The sequence below is a fragment of the Parasteatoda tepidariorum genome, chromosome 7, assembly GCF_982258835.1.
Source record: "Parasteatoda tepidariorum strain Cologne lab strain chromosome 7, Ptep-v5.0, whole genome shotgun sequence".
NCBI lineage: Eukaryota > Metazoa > Arthropoda > Arachnida > Araneae > Theridiidae > Parasteatoda > Parasteatoda tepidariorum.
The window spans coordinates 10,094,502-10,110,463 of NC_141761.1; the positions used below are offsets into that span (position 1 = coordinate 10,094,502).

At 31.5% G+C, this 15,962-nt stretch overlaps 1 long non-coding RNA gene across 1 annotated transcript in view; it reads right to left on the minus strand.

The window, feature by feature from the left end:
- Positions 1 to 11,013: 11,013 nt before the first annotated feature.
- Positions 11,014 to 15,962, minus strand: part of LOC147806832 (uncharacterized) — a 30,744-nt gene continuing 25,795 nt past the window's right edge. Inside the window, exon 3 of the long non-coding RNA XR_015435288.1 lies at positions 11,014 to 12,592. This is a non-coding gene — a long non-coding RNA (uncharacterized LOC147806832). The remainder of the gene's footprint in view (positions 12,593 to 15,962) is intronic.

Below are 15,962 nucleotides of genomic sequence, written 5' to 3' on the forward strand. Positions count from 1 at the left end.
AAGAAACGTTTTGCACGTCCAGTTAAACGCTTTCCCAAATTCAAGCAATTAAATATTTGAACAATTCACAAGTTCACAATAGTTTTCTGCAGCTTAAAATTAAAAGCATTATTTTCTAAAAATAATGCGCAGCAAAAATATTCAGGAATTAAATCCCATATTAAAAAATATATTTTGTGTTAAAAATAATTTAACACTTCGAATAAAAGAAAAGACTAAAATTCAAATGTATAGAAATGGTTGACCATTTCTGATCCTATTTGACTTTCTCGTAGAGTATACGATAGAAACAAAATTGATTTTCAAGCATAAATGTTCATCATAAATAATTAATACAGCATTTTTATGATAAATAGAATTTTAATTATTTCTAGTTTATTGTAAACAATCCTTGAATTTTAGTTTTATAGAACGCAAAAAAAATATTAGGTATTAGTTATTTAACGGCAACATTTTATTCTAAAAAAATTGTCAGATAACTAAAAATTAGCAACTTCTGTTTAAAGAAAAGGCTCTTCACAGTGAAAAAGCATTATCGTTTTTAACTAGGAACTTATTCTTTTACTATTAGAGATAATTTCGGGAAATCAACTATTTCTTACACCTTATATTTGATTACTCTTTGAAACCCTTCTTTAAAGTGAGGAAAATTTCGTTTAATTTTATTTTAATTGTATTTTATTTTATTTTAAATTTATCTTAATTTTATTTTATTTTAATTTGTTTATTTTAATGTATAATGGAAAATGGTTTTTCAAAATTAGTAATATTTCCCTAGAAAACGTATCCATAATACTTGCTCTGGGGTGGGGGTTGAAATAAAATGCTTTTAGTTGATAAATTTTTTGACAAAATTTATTCGCTACAATGACTTTTAAATTAACACACAATATCTTTAAAATGAAATAAAATTCATCAGAGTAGCTAATATTTGGGAAATGAACAGCATAAGCTCAGTTGTATATAAACCTGCATAACTGATATTTATGCAAGTTATCTAGCTTGGATAATACAAGTATTCTAACCCTGAATCTACAGTTTAGTTAACCGGGGAATAAACTTTTGTTCAACTCTTTGGAACTTTTTTTATAGTTAAATAATCGTTCAAGCAATTACCTCAAGTATTTCGGAGTAGTAGTTTGTGTATGACGAAATATTTCATCATAGCTAATCATAACAGGTCATAAACAGGTTTAAAGATTTTTTTTTCGTTTGAAATATAATCACTCAAAAACAATCTTTATAAACTGTATAAGTGCAGGTTTGCGAATGAAATTCAATTTTAAAGTATTTTGGAAGAAAATTTAAATGAAGAAATTTAAGTTTTAAAAAAAAATTAAAATATTCTATAAATCATAAGCTATTATACGTGTCTTAAGCATATAAAGTCGTTAGAACTAGGTCTTACTTTGATAACAGATGCTACTACGAATTTCTTATGCAGTTGTAAATAACGATACCAAAAAAAAAAAGAAAAGAAAAAACTAAAATATTTTTTAAGTGTTAGAAAATTGTCCAGTGAAATAATCCTATTTCAATATTAAACATCTAATATGTGAGTTAAGTATGTAACATTTAAAAAATAAATAAAAAAAGAAAAATTAATTAGGAGTTTTAAAACACTATCTCTTTTGAATCTTAATTAACAAATAACAGAATCATAATCTGCAGCCAAATTGGTGCAGCACAAATTTATTTATTTTGCTTTACGGACAAAAAATAAATATCTAACCACGGGCTCTTCAGAAAAATCTTTTTCATGGCTCTGCTTAGCAGTACAGTAATTTTTATTGTTGTAGCGCCTCAAAGCAGTTATGAGATAGTTGAAATTGAATCTGCAAAACTTCCTCGGGAAGACTTTTAATCTCTCGTAAACACCATTTTCATTTTCCATGAAATTGTAGTAAAATACTACTTGGGATTAATTTTAATGCAGACCTTTTAAGAAAAAAAAAGAGTCAAAAGCCAAACTCATAATGACATTACGTACCCAAGAGCTAACAAAATCAAATAGGGTTATAACCAAAATCTTATTGAATTAGTAAGGTAGCTTTCAATCTTGAAGTTCTTTTTCGTAGAGAAAAATGCACCTTCCCAAAGGGAAACATTTTAATTAATTTGTAAATGAAAAATAACACACCTCTTCATGGGAAATGTCTTCATGCCAAACATCGATAGTTTATTTTTGACCTAAAAATGGTTACTAAAATTGAAAGGTTTCATCCCATCTCTGAGATATCCTCCCCGCCTCCTCAATATTCCTCTAAATCAAAATTTAACTCAAAAGTTTGTTTTTTTAGAGTGGTCCCTTTTGATAGAGGTGCCAACTTTTCGAACTAGATTTTTAAATCAGAACACAAAAATATATAAAGTTGGTGTTAACGGAATCAAATTAGTTTTTTACGCAATTTTAAAATGTATATACAACTCAAGTTTTTATGTGGGCATGTAATGTTAATAACATCATTCATGTGTTTACCATTAAACAAAATAGTAACAAGATTTTCAGGTGCGCAGCCAGATTTTTCAACAAAAACTAAGCCCCTTTTAAAAACTTTTTTAAGCACTCAAAAAATTTTTTCAATCACTTTTCAAAAAACAAATCATGGCCAGGATCTGTGCAGTAATAAAAATTATTGCTTCCTATAGTTTAAAGTTCTTCATGCATATTCATAAAATCAACAAAAAGGAAAAATATTTTCCAAGACTACCCATAATCATGATAAAATAACTAGTTTCTGATAAATATAGCAGAGAAAATTGTAAAAATCATGCATTTTTTTGTAATTTATGACGACACTCGACAGGTCAAAGAAAAAATCTTTTTTTGAAAGAATGAAAATTAAGCTCTTTTACAAACCTCCAATGAAAAAAGGCACCTTTAAGGGCTCTTAGAGAGCGTAAATCAAAAATAGCCACCATTAAGCATTTTTTAAAAACGCCACGCACCCTTTTATTAGATGGTCAATTTAAAATAATTAATTGAAATCATTTTTCAAACATTTGGTAAACAAGAACTGGCCTTTATTGCATTTTTAGCATGTTGCATTTCACCCACTAAACATTTTTTTCTCTTTCAGATTTGAGTTTATGCTCTTGTGCTTTTCTATAAGAAGAGAAGATTAAGTTTTCAGAATAGCTTGTTGGAAGTTAAAGAATGAGATTTCTTTACCTTTTTTTAAATTTCCTGCTTCTACCAGAATGCTTTCTTTTATTTATTGCTTTCAAAATTGTTTGAGGAGTAGAAAATAATTATATTAGTTGCAAACTATAAAATTTCTCAGCTCCTGCTAGTTAAGGGTTAAATAAATTTATATTAAACGAAAATTCTCCAAATCCGAAATTTAAATTACAATAAAAACGTAATAATAACGAACAAATTGTAATAGTTGGTACCTCTGCTTTAATAAAAGTAGACTCTTGATACAAAACTACAAAGTTTTTCCCCTCCATCTTCACCCGAGTCAAAATTTTAGATGGTCATCATCCAATATTTACCATTATATGCATCCATGGTTTTTGATATGACAGCAAACTTCCGTCATTCCACGGTGGAAAATTCTACTTTAATGCTATGGTGGTTAGCCATCAAGAGAAGTTTAATTCTCATGGACCAACAATCCATGATGGATCAAACTATACATTTTAATGGGAATTCTTGTTGGTTCTTAGAAATATACCGTCAAAACATTTTGTTTTTATTTCATGTTGGCCTATCACAAATCAGTCCGAATTCCGACATTAGGATGATGGTTGTTCATGATCGTTCTAACATTTGATTTCATAAGAAACTATGATGGAAATTTCTGATGGTTTAACATGAACAAACCATCAAAACAAGTTGCTAATCTTATGTTGGACCATCATAAATCTATCCGAATTCCTAAATTGAGGTGATGGTTACTTAAGTTGGTTACCATCAAAAATATAATGGGTCAAGATGGATTTATTGAGGATTACCATCAAGATTCTGTTTCTCCATCAATGGAAAACCATCAAATATTTTAACTTGGGCACTAACATTAGAACGGAGCTTGTTTCGACAAAACTAGAAAAAATAAAGCATCGCACTCCCAGTGGCACCACAATCTCATCATCTGCGCAACTTTTGCAACACATAAAGATTTTGACTGTTAAATGGTTAAAGTGTACTTAACCTATTAACAAATTTCTAACATCAATATCTTCATTTGATCATTTAAAACTTATAAGAAAAATACTATTTTGAGCTGTGGCAGAATTGGTCCACGTGTTGCGCGATGCCATTTTAGGAGCTTATTGTGAAACTTTGTCAATAGTAAATAACTTTTATTCCGTTGCATTTATGTAAGTAGCACTAATGTAGCAATGTCCATTTTTAAAACAATCATTGGAAAAAGAATTTCCACGGGATTAGTTCTTTGCTGAATATTTCTGTTGAATGCAATAATGAATCAAAAGTATCAGCAAAATACTTTTATAAATTACGATAAATGCGAACCTTATATAGGTTTTTTTTCCTTTCAGTGTTCAACCCTTAACGGTTCAAAAGTACACAACATTTCATTCCCACTATCCCACCAAGAATATTTATAATGATTAATTATAAAACTAATTATCGATGCATAATTAATGACAATTAATTAGTTGCAAATATGGCTACCATAAATGTGACAAAATAATAAAATGATTTTATCCATCATGTATGTGGACTCATATGCCGTTTACGTGTTGGCCCGTAAGGGGTTAAAATGTAATTAATCTTTCTTTTCGCGTTTGTTTCACAATAAGCACTTAGGGTTCCTAACACGTGATTCGTAACCCCTTTTTTCTTAACTCTCTCTCTCTCTCCCCCTTTAAAGTTAAAGATCAAAGCAACAAAAATTACAAATTAAATGTATAGCTTAAAATATAAGAATCAGTTCCTAACGTTTAAGCACCAATGCGCCATGTCTTTATCTACTTACAATTTATTCATTTGAATATTTTACTATTAGAAAACCATCTCTCAAAACGGCATAAAAATTTGGGTTTTTAATGATTAAGTATAATTGTATACATAAAGCGATGCGTATTGAATTAGGTTCATCGTAATCCATTCACGATATTATTATTTTTTATTATAATATTAATTTCCCAATAATATTTTTTACATCGTGAAATCGGTTGAAAAGTTACTAAATCTGAGCTAAACACTTAGGTTTATTGAAAAAAAGTCAAAATTCCATAACATTAAGACACTTAGAATAATTGCCAAAAAGTATTTAAGTTGAAAATTGTATGAAATACAGAGGAGAGGGAACGTATAATTATGAATTATAAAATAATTTTTACAAAACTTAGTTCCTTAAAATTTTACGAAGGCTATTGGTCAACAAAAAACTATTGGTACTAATACAATATAAAATGCAATTTCGACTGCTAAATAATTTCATTGTCACTGAATATATTTAGAACCATTAAACAGTTTTATTTAAGATAGTACAACATCAAAAAATCGATGCTTATAAAGCATGTTTATAAGTCAGTGACAAACTTTTTCCTCAACTTCTTTTCGCCCAATATACGTTATTTTGTTTCTTAGTGTTTAGCAATATTTTGTTTAATACTTAATCGTTTTTCGTTTACGATTTAAATTTGATGTTTCACATTCGATCAAAGACTTGATTTAAGTAAGAAAATTCGGAGCTTAGAGTTTAATATTTTTTTTTCAAATTTCATTGTATTAATAATAATGAAGTACCACTGGAAATAATAATTTTAAGTTATTTTCTCGGAGTCACGAGTTCCTGACACAGAATATAGTTTATAAACTACTTTCATCTAAGTACAATAGTCTTACTTATGTTTCCAATGAGATTTTCATAAGACGTTAAATGTCTAATCCACATCTCCAAAAACAGTTTTTTTTTTTTACTTTGCAAAAACATGTAAACTTTAAACCAATAAGGAATAGAATTTTCTACATAGTTATCAAACTTTGGAAATACTTGTGAGGGCAGTGATCTTTTACTCTCAGACGAAACATTAATTTTTTTTTTTGTGCAATACGCATCGCTTTATTTCAAGACTGAATTTAAGTTTTTAACAAAATTGAAGGGGTTGCGAACCTGGAAGAAAATACGATTTTACTATTCATACTTCTCATACCCTGAAAAATTCCATTTCCTCTTAAATGATGAGATGGAGTTACTCGGTCGAAACAATTAAAATAAAAAAAAATATTTAGACATTAAATACGATGCAAATTGCCCTAAGCGCGGGCCAAAATGTAATTTTAATATTTAAAATTCATGGCTAGAGTAAATAAAACAGAAGAATATATAAGATTAAAAGATCGTGAGAGACAATATGGAAGAGCAGAATGAAATAATAGTAAAATGAAAATGCATAATCGATTAGAAAGTCATGTAACCTCCAATTAAAAAATCCAACAGTCTTTTTATCAAAATTGTAAAACGTCTTTACCGTGTCTACTAATTACTTAAAAAACTGTCACACAAACAGCTTCACTACCTTCTCATTTATTTCATTCAATACATCCCTAATTTTTCTTTCTAAGAAATACACACATACACTATTGAATGAATGTCATGTTTTATTCAAACAAAATGCTAAATTGCCTAATACAATAAGCTCATTACCAGCCAGTTGTATGGTGGTTTCGGAGCTATTTCCGGGGTCGAATCCCAGTTTTTCTCTTCTCTGCATTATCTGTCCATCGTACTGTGAGAGGAATGTTAGTCCACCCAATATGGCACTCCCACAAATCTGCCCTTCTGGGTGTCTTGGGATATTCATTCACTTTTAGATGCACCTGGATAATTTAAAAAAATTTTTTTTTTCGCACATGCGCTGTATAAAGCAACTACTTCAATTACTCTTATCTGGCGTAGTTTTTATTATTATTTTTTTTTTAATTTTAAAGCAATAATTTCGTTATCAGTTTAAAATTGATTCAAACGCTTTGTTTATATATTTTTTTAATAATTAAGTTATAGCAAAAGGGGCACTAGACCTAGTATATATTTCGGACATTTACCAAAGGTCTAGTCATACTAGGTCTGGTTAAGTGCCATTGCCCGGTATATCCTACATTGATGTTTTTTAAGGTGAAGTACCATTGCCAGGTATACATTTGCTCGGTATATCCTACACTGATGCTTTTTTTAAGGTTCAGTGCTACTGCCCGGTATACCCTACACTGATTCTTTTTTAGGGTCAAGTGCCACTGCCCGGTATACATTTGCCCGGTATACCCTACACTGATGCTTTTTTAAGGTCAAGTACCACTGCCCGGTATACATTTGCCCGGTATACCCTACACTGATGCTTTTTTAAAGTCAAGTGCCACTGCCCGGTAGCGTATTTACAAAGACTCAAGGATACAGCCCACTTGGCGCGATAAAGAGCATCTAAGCATTTTTGGTGCGAAAAAGAAAGCTGTGCATGCGCTGTAAGGAAAAGGCATATAGAGCAATCCTTTGCGTTTGGGTTAGTTCCGTTGTTGACACTTTTAGTCGCTCGCTATTTTAGTTTGTGACATTTAACCAGGTTCAACCTTAGTAGTTTATTAATCTTAGGTATGACAGATGATAATTCAAAACAAATGCATTTTTCAAGAATGTAAAACATAAACCCATTTTTTTTTCAAAAGTACCGATAGTATATCATATATCCAATTTCTTATAATAACGTCTATTAGGGTAACAATTTTTTAAAAATAACAATAGTGTTTATCATTAATCAGCAGTTTGAATATTTGTATAATATATATTCAATTTACTACAACAGTGTAAGCAGTAGAAACACAGTGGCGATCTCAAAAATGCTATATTAGAAATATCTCCATACAGATTTTTAAAATTGAAACATCTATGCTTTTTTTTCAAGCAATCAAACACTTTAATCTCATCTTATTAAAAAAATTCGTTCTGAGCTGAAGTATTATAATTCTCTCAAATCGTTTTGTTACAGCTCGATACTAAAGTATTGTTATGCTAATCACAATTCGTCGATTTCATTTCGAAAGACGATAAAAAATTTATAAACTGCTGTTGAAATATTGTACACATTTTCACGATTCATTAGCCTTAAATTGAAATGTAAACACAACAACGCATTCTGTACGGGGTTACAACAATCGAAAGAGGATGTGTGGGTTTACCACAAATCTGGCGAGAATCCCTAATATCGCGCCAAGTGGGCTGTATCCTTGAGTCTTTGTAAATACGCTGCCCGGTATACCCTACACTGATGCTTTTTTAAGGTCAAATGCCACTGCCCGGTATACATTTGCCCGGTATACCCTACACTGATGATTTTTTAAGGTCAAGTGCCATTGCCCGGAATATATTTGCCCGATACTCCTAACACTGATGTTTGTTCTAATCTATCTTCAGTAAGTATTAAAATACCCAATAAATGTAATTTTATCTACGAATAAATTAATATCAAATCGGATGTAATAAACATTTCGGACATTCACCAAAGCGACTGTGTGATTGTCAACATTCACCGGTGAAAGTCAACAACCACCGATTTCGGTCATTCACAGTAACATGCGCATCATTTACATAATAACCTCATCAAGACGATTATTTCATACTTTGCCTAAATAGCATCCGGCATTTCAAAAAATAAAAATAATTGGTTTTGTTGGCGATGATCTCGTAAGGCGATAAAGAATCATGCATAGTACAGGTAAGGAAGATATAAACCTCGAAGGAAAAGTGGATGAATACCCCAAGGAACCGCCCCTCTGATACCCGGAAGACGAAAGTCAATATCCGGGTGGGAATTAGCGAAAACCTATGAATTTTCTCTTGAATATTCCTTTCGTCTAAGTAGCCACTTCTGCCATTGATCACTATCGTAATCCCTTAGTTTTTCCAAAATCCAGTGTTATTCCATTTGCATTGAATCGACAACCACACAATTCCAGCATAAGATTTGATGTTTCTCATGAGTAGCTATCCAAAGTTTTCTGAAGTCGTCCAACATAACTGAAATCCAAACTTATTCCAAACAATTTAGGAATGGACCAAACCATACCTCAGGCACTCGATCATGTTCTTTTTTTTTATTGAGTTCATTAATTCATGATTTTTTTACACACTTCTGGCTGTCTTCACACATTTGCACTCATTGTATATTTAGTTGGCAGTCTTTCAGTTGCCGTAGATTGAACTTCAGGCCAATAGTGATGAATAATTTGGCGTTCGGTATCTCATTTATTTCTAGAAAGTTACCATGCAAAATCTTTCTCTATTTGAACCCTCTCAATGTTTTATAGTAAGTTGTGTAGAAGCCCATAAAATGGGCTGGTCTATAGAACGACGAGCTAACACCTCTCAGAGCCAGATGATATTAAGTTTCTCAATTGGTCAATGTAGCTTCTTTGAACAGATTCCCTAGAAGTGATTTCCTTGTTGACACCTGTGAGATAGTTGCAAAGTTCGATTGTAGATATCGATAAGTTATAGTTTCATTTCGCTTCCATAACTTCAGCAGAATTTAAAGGAATATTTTTGGATTTATTTCTCTTGGATATCACTTTTATAAACTTTTTCCTAATTTGAGTTTTTCGATAGGTGTAAATGTTCAGACTAATTCTTGATAGTACTTTAAAAGGAGCCTATTATATTTAAACAAACTCTAAACTGTGCGGAATCATTAATTTTTTGATATAGAAATGATCTTTGATTGCACTGTAAACAAGTCGCAACGGAATGTTGACAGAGATGCCAAATGCTCCGGACGCACGCCAAAATAATTTTAAAAAACTGTAAACAACTACAAACTAAATTTTGCAAATATTTGACTATTTTTGCTTATTTTTTTTAAAAAGGTATAGCATGACGTAACTACTTTAAAGTGGCAATTTATATAAGCCAACGAATAATTTAGAAAAAGTGGTGGATAAAAATCTACTAAATTGAATTTATTAAACCAAGAATCCCAATTGATAAACTACCACAAGAATCACAATTGATAAATTACGATTGGAAAAATAAATGGAGATGTATTGAAAATGAGAGGTAGTGTACATAATGTAACGGCAAAAATAAATCACTTTGATATTTCGGGAATAGCTTTTCCATATCAAATTCCTGTGACAGACTGGAATGCCCCCAAATGAACGAGAAAAAAACTGCAGTTAGAGTATAAAGCAAAATTTTAACAAAAATAATCTAAAAACAGTTCATGTGGTAACCAGCACAACTATAAAGAATCGCCATTGACAGAATACTGATTCCTTAAACCGTTTGCGTATTGACCACACACCTTTTTCTAAATAAACGAGAACCAGAATGCACCCATTGTAAAGAACCTGTTGTACATATTTTAACCGAGTGTAGTAAATTTAAAAACCAGAGACTACGTCACTTTGGTAGCTTCCATCCGTCATTATTTTTACTCATTGGAAATAATCCTGGATATAGCCATATAGCCAAAAACTAACTCTTGCTCCAATAACTCAAATCAACCTTAGTGAAAAATGGTTACAACATAAGAACTCCAAAGTTTCTGTCGGATTCCACGGTGACATTTCCTTCAGAGGTCCGACCTTCACACATGCGACCATCATAATATTTTAAGAGGCCTGAAACATAATAGTCATACAGAAAGAGATGGTAAAGGAAGGCTGCAGAAACTCTCATCGAAATTTCACAAACATCTTGAGTTTTCTTGATGGTGTGAGGAGTAGCAACGTTCTTGAGGAAGCGCTATCTCGTTCGTAAGATTATTTCTGTGGTCTGTCATAGAGAAAGAGACTGGCTTGGCTAATCGAGGCGAGTTACTCCATTACATTACCACCTGTACCCTTTGAATGGAAGATATGTTTATCAAAATGCTCCTAAATGTTTTGTTTTCCTCAGAACTTTATTCCAGAGGCTTCATCACGCTGCTCTCGAGTTCGTAGCAAGTGAGGGGGGAATCTTCGTATGGCTGGTACGTATGCCAAAATAATCACCACGTATCATATATCATATATATATATATAATTTTTTTTTTCATCTTTAAAATATCTTTGGCTCCTTAGCAATCGTAGTTGGCTTGAATAGGTACAGACACGAAAATATTTGGAATCCGCCAAGTGATATGTTCTAACTCATTCTACGCGATTTTCCAATTTTCGGACGATGTATCTACAATTTTTTCACTTGTGGTCTTCCATAAAATACTCCATTGTCATCTCGTATATGGTTCATAGTAATGAAATTTAGAAGTTCCATGGCTAATGATATCCGAAGATATTTGGCTCAGTAGAGACGCATCTGGGAAACAGCAGAGTGAGTAAAGACGCAGCAGAGTTCTGCGACAAGTAAGCACCAGTTTCTATCCATAACGTTATAACACTGCCAATAGCAATAAGATAATCTGGATTCTTTTTTATGTGCCATTTTTTGTATCATTTGCTGTAAAATAAAGCTCCAAGAACTCCGACATGGCTGACCTGGACACGGTAAACCAGTTGATAATGTTAGCTGCAACCACTTACACGATTTTTGTTTAAGTTTCGTACGTTTTTTTTCGTATCATATTTTTTTTCTAAAAAGTTAAAAGCTTACGCAAAAATTTCATATATCACAAGCTCCAATTGACACTTTACTTTGAGATTTTTTTATGAGAACAAAGATAATTTAAGAGTATTATTAAATGCTTGTCCATTAGTTTAAATTTTTTACTTTGACTGAATTTGATTGATATGAAAAGTTATCCCCCCGAAAAATCAAAGTGACGTCTTTTTAGCCAATATAACAAAGGCAAAGTAATAAAACCACGAATACTTACCCACAATGTACGGTAATATTTCATTTGTGCTACGAATTATTTGATCGCACTGAGAAATTTACGAAAAAATCTACACTAGCAAATCATAAATGAAATTTTATTGCTAGTGGTAGTGATTTATCCTTCCAGTACATGTTATGAGGTAACTTTACGAGCGCATGTGATGACTTCTACCTCGCAACTACTACTATAACTTTCACTTTCTCATGAGCTGTTGTTCTGTACAGTCTGTACAGTTCTGATCGAGATGTTTGCAAGAACGGTTGTCCGTTCTAAACTCTCAGCATTTTTTGTAACCTCTTATGTTTGAAATTAATTATTCAAATATAGGTTATAATCGATTGGTTACGATGTATAAACGAACACACATTTGTTTACCTTCACCTCAATGGTGACCCGGACGTGATATGATAACGATTACTTCACTTGCAAAAGTTGAAGCTATAGAACTTTTATCAGGATTTTTTTCGATTCGGTGGGGTAGACTTGGACAGTCAGTTATCATTATAACTTATTATCAATATATTGTTAGTTCAACTTTATTTTTACTATGAACATTTTGACGCTTTGTTATTTTGCCATCATGATGATAAATGACGAAAGCTATAATAATCAATAATTTTCGAAAATAATAATGTAAAAATGTACTTATCGACTCAATCATCTGCGGCTTGCAGCCAGTCTTGCCAGTCAGTCATAAGGTTTGTGGCCTGGGTGCCATTGTGGCCCCCCCATTCAACGTACTTGAGGTCTTTGTATTCTAGAATCCTGTATCCTAGGTCTTTGAATCCTAGATCCTTGTGGTTTTTGTATCCTAGAAATAAAAGTAAAAAATTAATAAGTGGGCACATTACCCAAATAAACATCATGGTTCAAATTGCGCATAGAACTTGAAATAAGAGTAGAGGGAAAAAACCTCTTATTCCTGAACGAATACAGTCATAAATAATAAAAAAAATTGACGACTTCGCAAAGCTACGTCAACCAATAAATTGATAATATACTGTCGAACTTCTATTTAACGAACTTCCATTTTGCAAATTTCTCTATTTAGCGATTTTTTTTTCCTCGAGAAACCAGGAACATTTTTGAAATTTCTTCGTAAAATAACTTCCGAATAGCGAAGTAAATTTTTTATTTAAGATCCATTTTCCCTATTTCCCAAAATATTTCAGAACATTTCAAATTTGTAAACGCATTTTATGAGGGAAATGCCCTTGAATTGATTTTCGCAGCCTCTTACCTTTCAGAGAGAGCAGTAAAATCCCTTTTTGTTTGCACTTCATACAGGAATCCATGAAAAAAAAATCAATTTAAGAGAAAGCATAACAGAAATTTATAAGGCATGGAACTATAATGTTGCGGATCGTACTATTCGTAACAGTTTTGCTAAAGCGTGGAGAATTTGGAAAGTGCGGAGGACGAGGATATTCCTTTAGAAGAACTTTAAAAAAAAAATGCGGGTACAGCTAAGAGAGAGCCACGAAATTAATGATAATGTAATGATGAATGATTTTCTTTTTATTGATTCTGAAGTTGCAACCACAAAAACATTAGTTGAGTCGGACATTTTAGATAGTTTGAAAAATAAAAATAATACAGCAATAAATTGTGCGGAAGACAAAGATGAAGACGGAGATGATGAAGAAATCACTAAATGAAATGTTAAAATCATTTGAAACAATTCAATAGTAGATAATAATTTACAAGATAAAGGTATTGCTATTTTAATTATGTCTAGTGTTTGAGAATACGAAACATGTTTTGTGTCGTTTAAGTATTTCAAATGGTGATTTTCTTTTTAACGAATTTTTTATCGGGGTTTAGCGAATTCGTTAAATAGAGGTCCGAATGTAGTTATTTTCATTTCGTATTCAAATGTGGATTGAGTCCTCTATAAAACGCAACGCTTGTTCAAACATTTGTTTGCCAATAAAATACAGTGTCAGTTCAACTTTATATATTGTGTGAATATTCGCTTTGTTATTTTGCCACAAACAGTTTCACTATTCACGCACCATTGAGTTTTACTCAAATGGTCATTATTGCATCACTTGAGCATCAAAGATTGACCTCAGGGAGGCTTGTTCTATGAGATCATTCTTGTCTGCACAAAACACAAAACGAAAAAAAAAAAATCAATTAACAAATTTAAAAAGACAAATTATTTTCTTCCTGTTTAAATAGGGTTTATGTTTGGTTTATTAAAAACTGCGGATCAAATGATATTTTACATCTCAAACTTAAAATAAGGTGCTTAGACAGATTTTTCAACGAAAAATAAGCACTCTTTAAGTACTTTTCAGGAACTCAAAAATATTTTAATCACTTTCCAAAAAAAAAATTATAATTAGGATCTGGGCTGTTATAAAATTTTTTTTTTCTCCATCGCTTAAAGCTCTTAATTTATGAACATAAAATCAATAAAATTCAAAAACAGTGAAAATTGTGAAAATCATGCCCCTTTTATAATTTAGAACTACAATCGACAAAACAAGGAAAAAATCTTTTTTTAAAAGACAGAACACTTTTTATAAACCCTGAATAAAAAAAAAGCACCTTCAAGGGCTTTTGAAAAATTAAAATAAAAAATGAGCACCTTCAAGCACTTTTTAAAAAGGCAACTCACCCTGTTAAATAATTAAACCGTTGGAAAGTATTTAATGTTTACTAACTAATATTTTTAATAAACAATTCAAAATATAGATTATGTCTGATCACTTTTAGTCCAACCCCTTCGATATTAATAAAATTTGGTTGATGTGAGCACACATGATTCCATCAATGTTTAGATTTTTTTTACTTGAAAATCATATAATTAACGGATTCAAGTACAAAGTGTCCAAGTTATAAAATGACAAACTTTCATGAATCATAAAAAGATTGCAACTTTCTAGAAATGTACCGACTACTAAAATATTGTCGGGTCCAGGTGGCCGGTAAAAATCGAATCTTCTACCGAACCGGTTCCGGATACCCTGTAAAAATTTTATTTGTTACCCGGGGGATTCCGTCAACCTAGTTAAATTTGGATTTATAATTCGATCGGTTCAGGGTACCCGGATCGTATTAAAGCATTTAAGCATACAATACATCTATAAAGGATCGTGGTGGCTCAGGGGATAGAGCACTCGCCTCCCAATGAGGTGAACCGGGTAGAAATCCCAGCGATGGATGATCGATACGATTTCCGCACCCGGCTCGCACTGATCATAGTGATAACGTAAAATATTCTGAGTGGTAGACGATCATGGGCTTGAGTCATTTTCACGTCAAGCTAACCGTTCGTGGTTTTCCTCTCAATGTAACGCAAATGCGTTGTTCCTTCAAAAAAGACATTAGTGAAGGCAATTTTCTTCCAATATTGATCCAGGAACTCCCTTGTTTGTGTTCAAAAGTACAAAGCTACGGAGTTGAACATTAGTAGTCGTCAATTATTCAACGAAGGGTTATTAAATAAAATATAAAAGTCGTAGAGTTTTCTGTCGAATTAATATTTTACAATATAGAGTTCTTATCAAGATAGAGTAGGAAGTTTATCATGCACGCATATTAAAAAGAGAAAAAATTCTTAATTTTTTTAAAAATTAATATAAAGAAAAAGTTTCTAAAAAAATCTGAGAAGACTGGATGATCAATCTAAATCTTTCCTTAGAAATAGAGACATTTGCTTATAGTCGACTTAATAATTAATTTTTAATTAAATTTCTTTGGTTTTTAGATAGCATTTTTTGAAGTAGCTTCTGTTAAACGTAGGATATTTTTAAAAATATTTTAATATTATGAAGATATATAAAGGAAAAAACATTTTATTTGTCAGCGTTTAATTTTAAATCGAACTATAACTACTTATATAACATGACTTAAATGCCATACGATGTCTAACATAATACAATCTCTAACTTTTCGATACTCTGTGAGAAATTTTATTTAACCTGATATTGAACAGAAGATTCCTTTTGCGGTTTCGTAATTCCTAATATTACGTAACATAATTCTTTGCCCTGTAATTTGAACCCTGTAACTTGACCCCTCCCCATTGAATTTCAAACCCGGAATACATAAATCCTTGATTAAGCAACAAACAAGGGACAAGTTTACTTGATTAAAAACATACAAAAATATACAAATCGGAAATAATAGTCGACGAGCTTCAAGCCCTCAAAAATTGACGCCCATTTTCA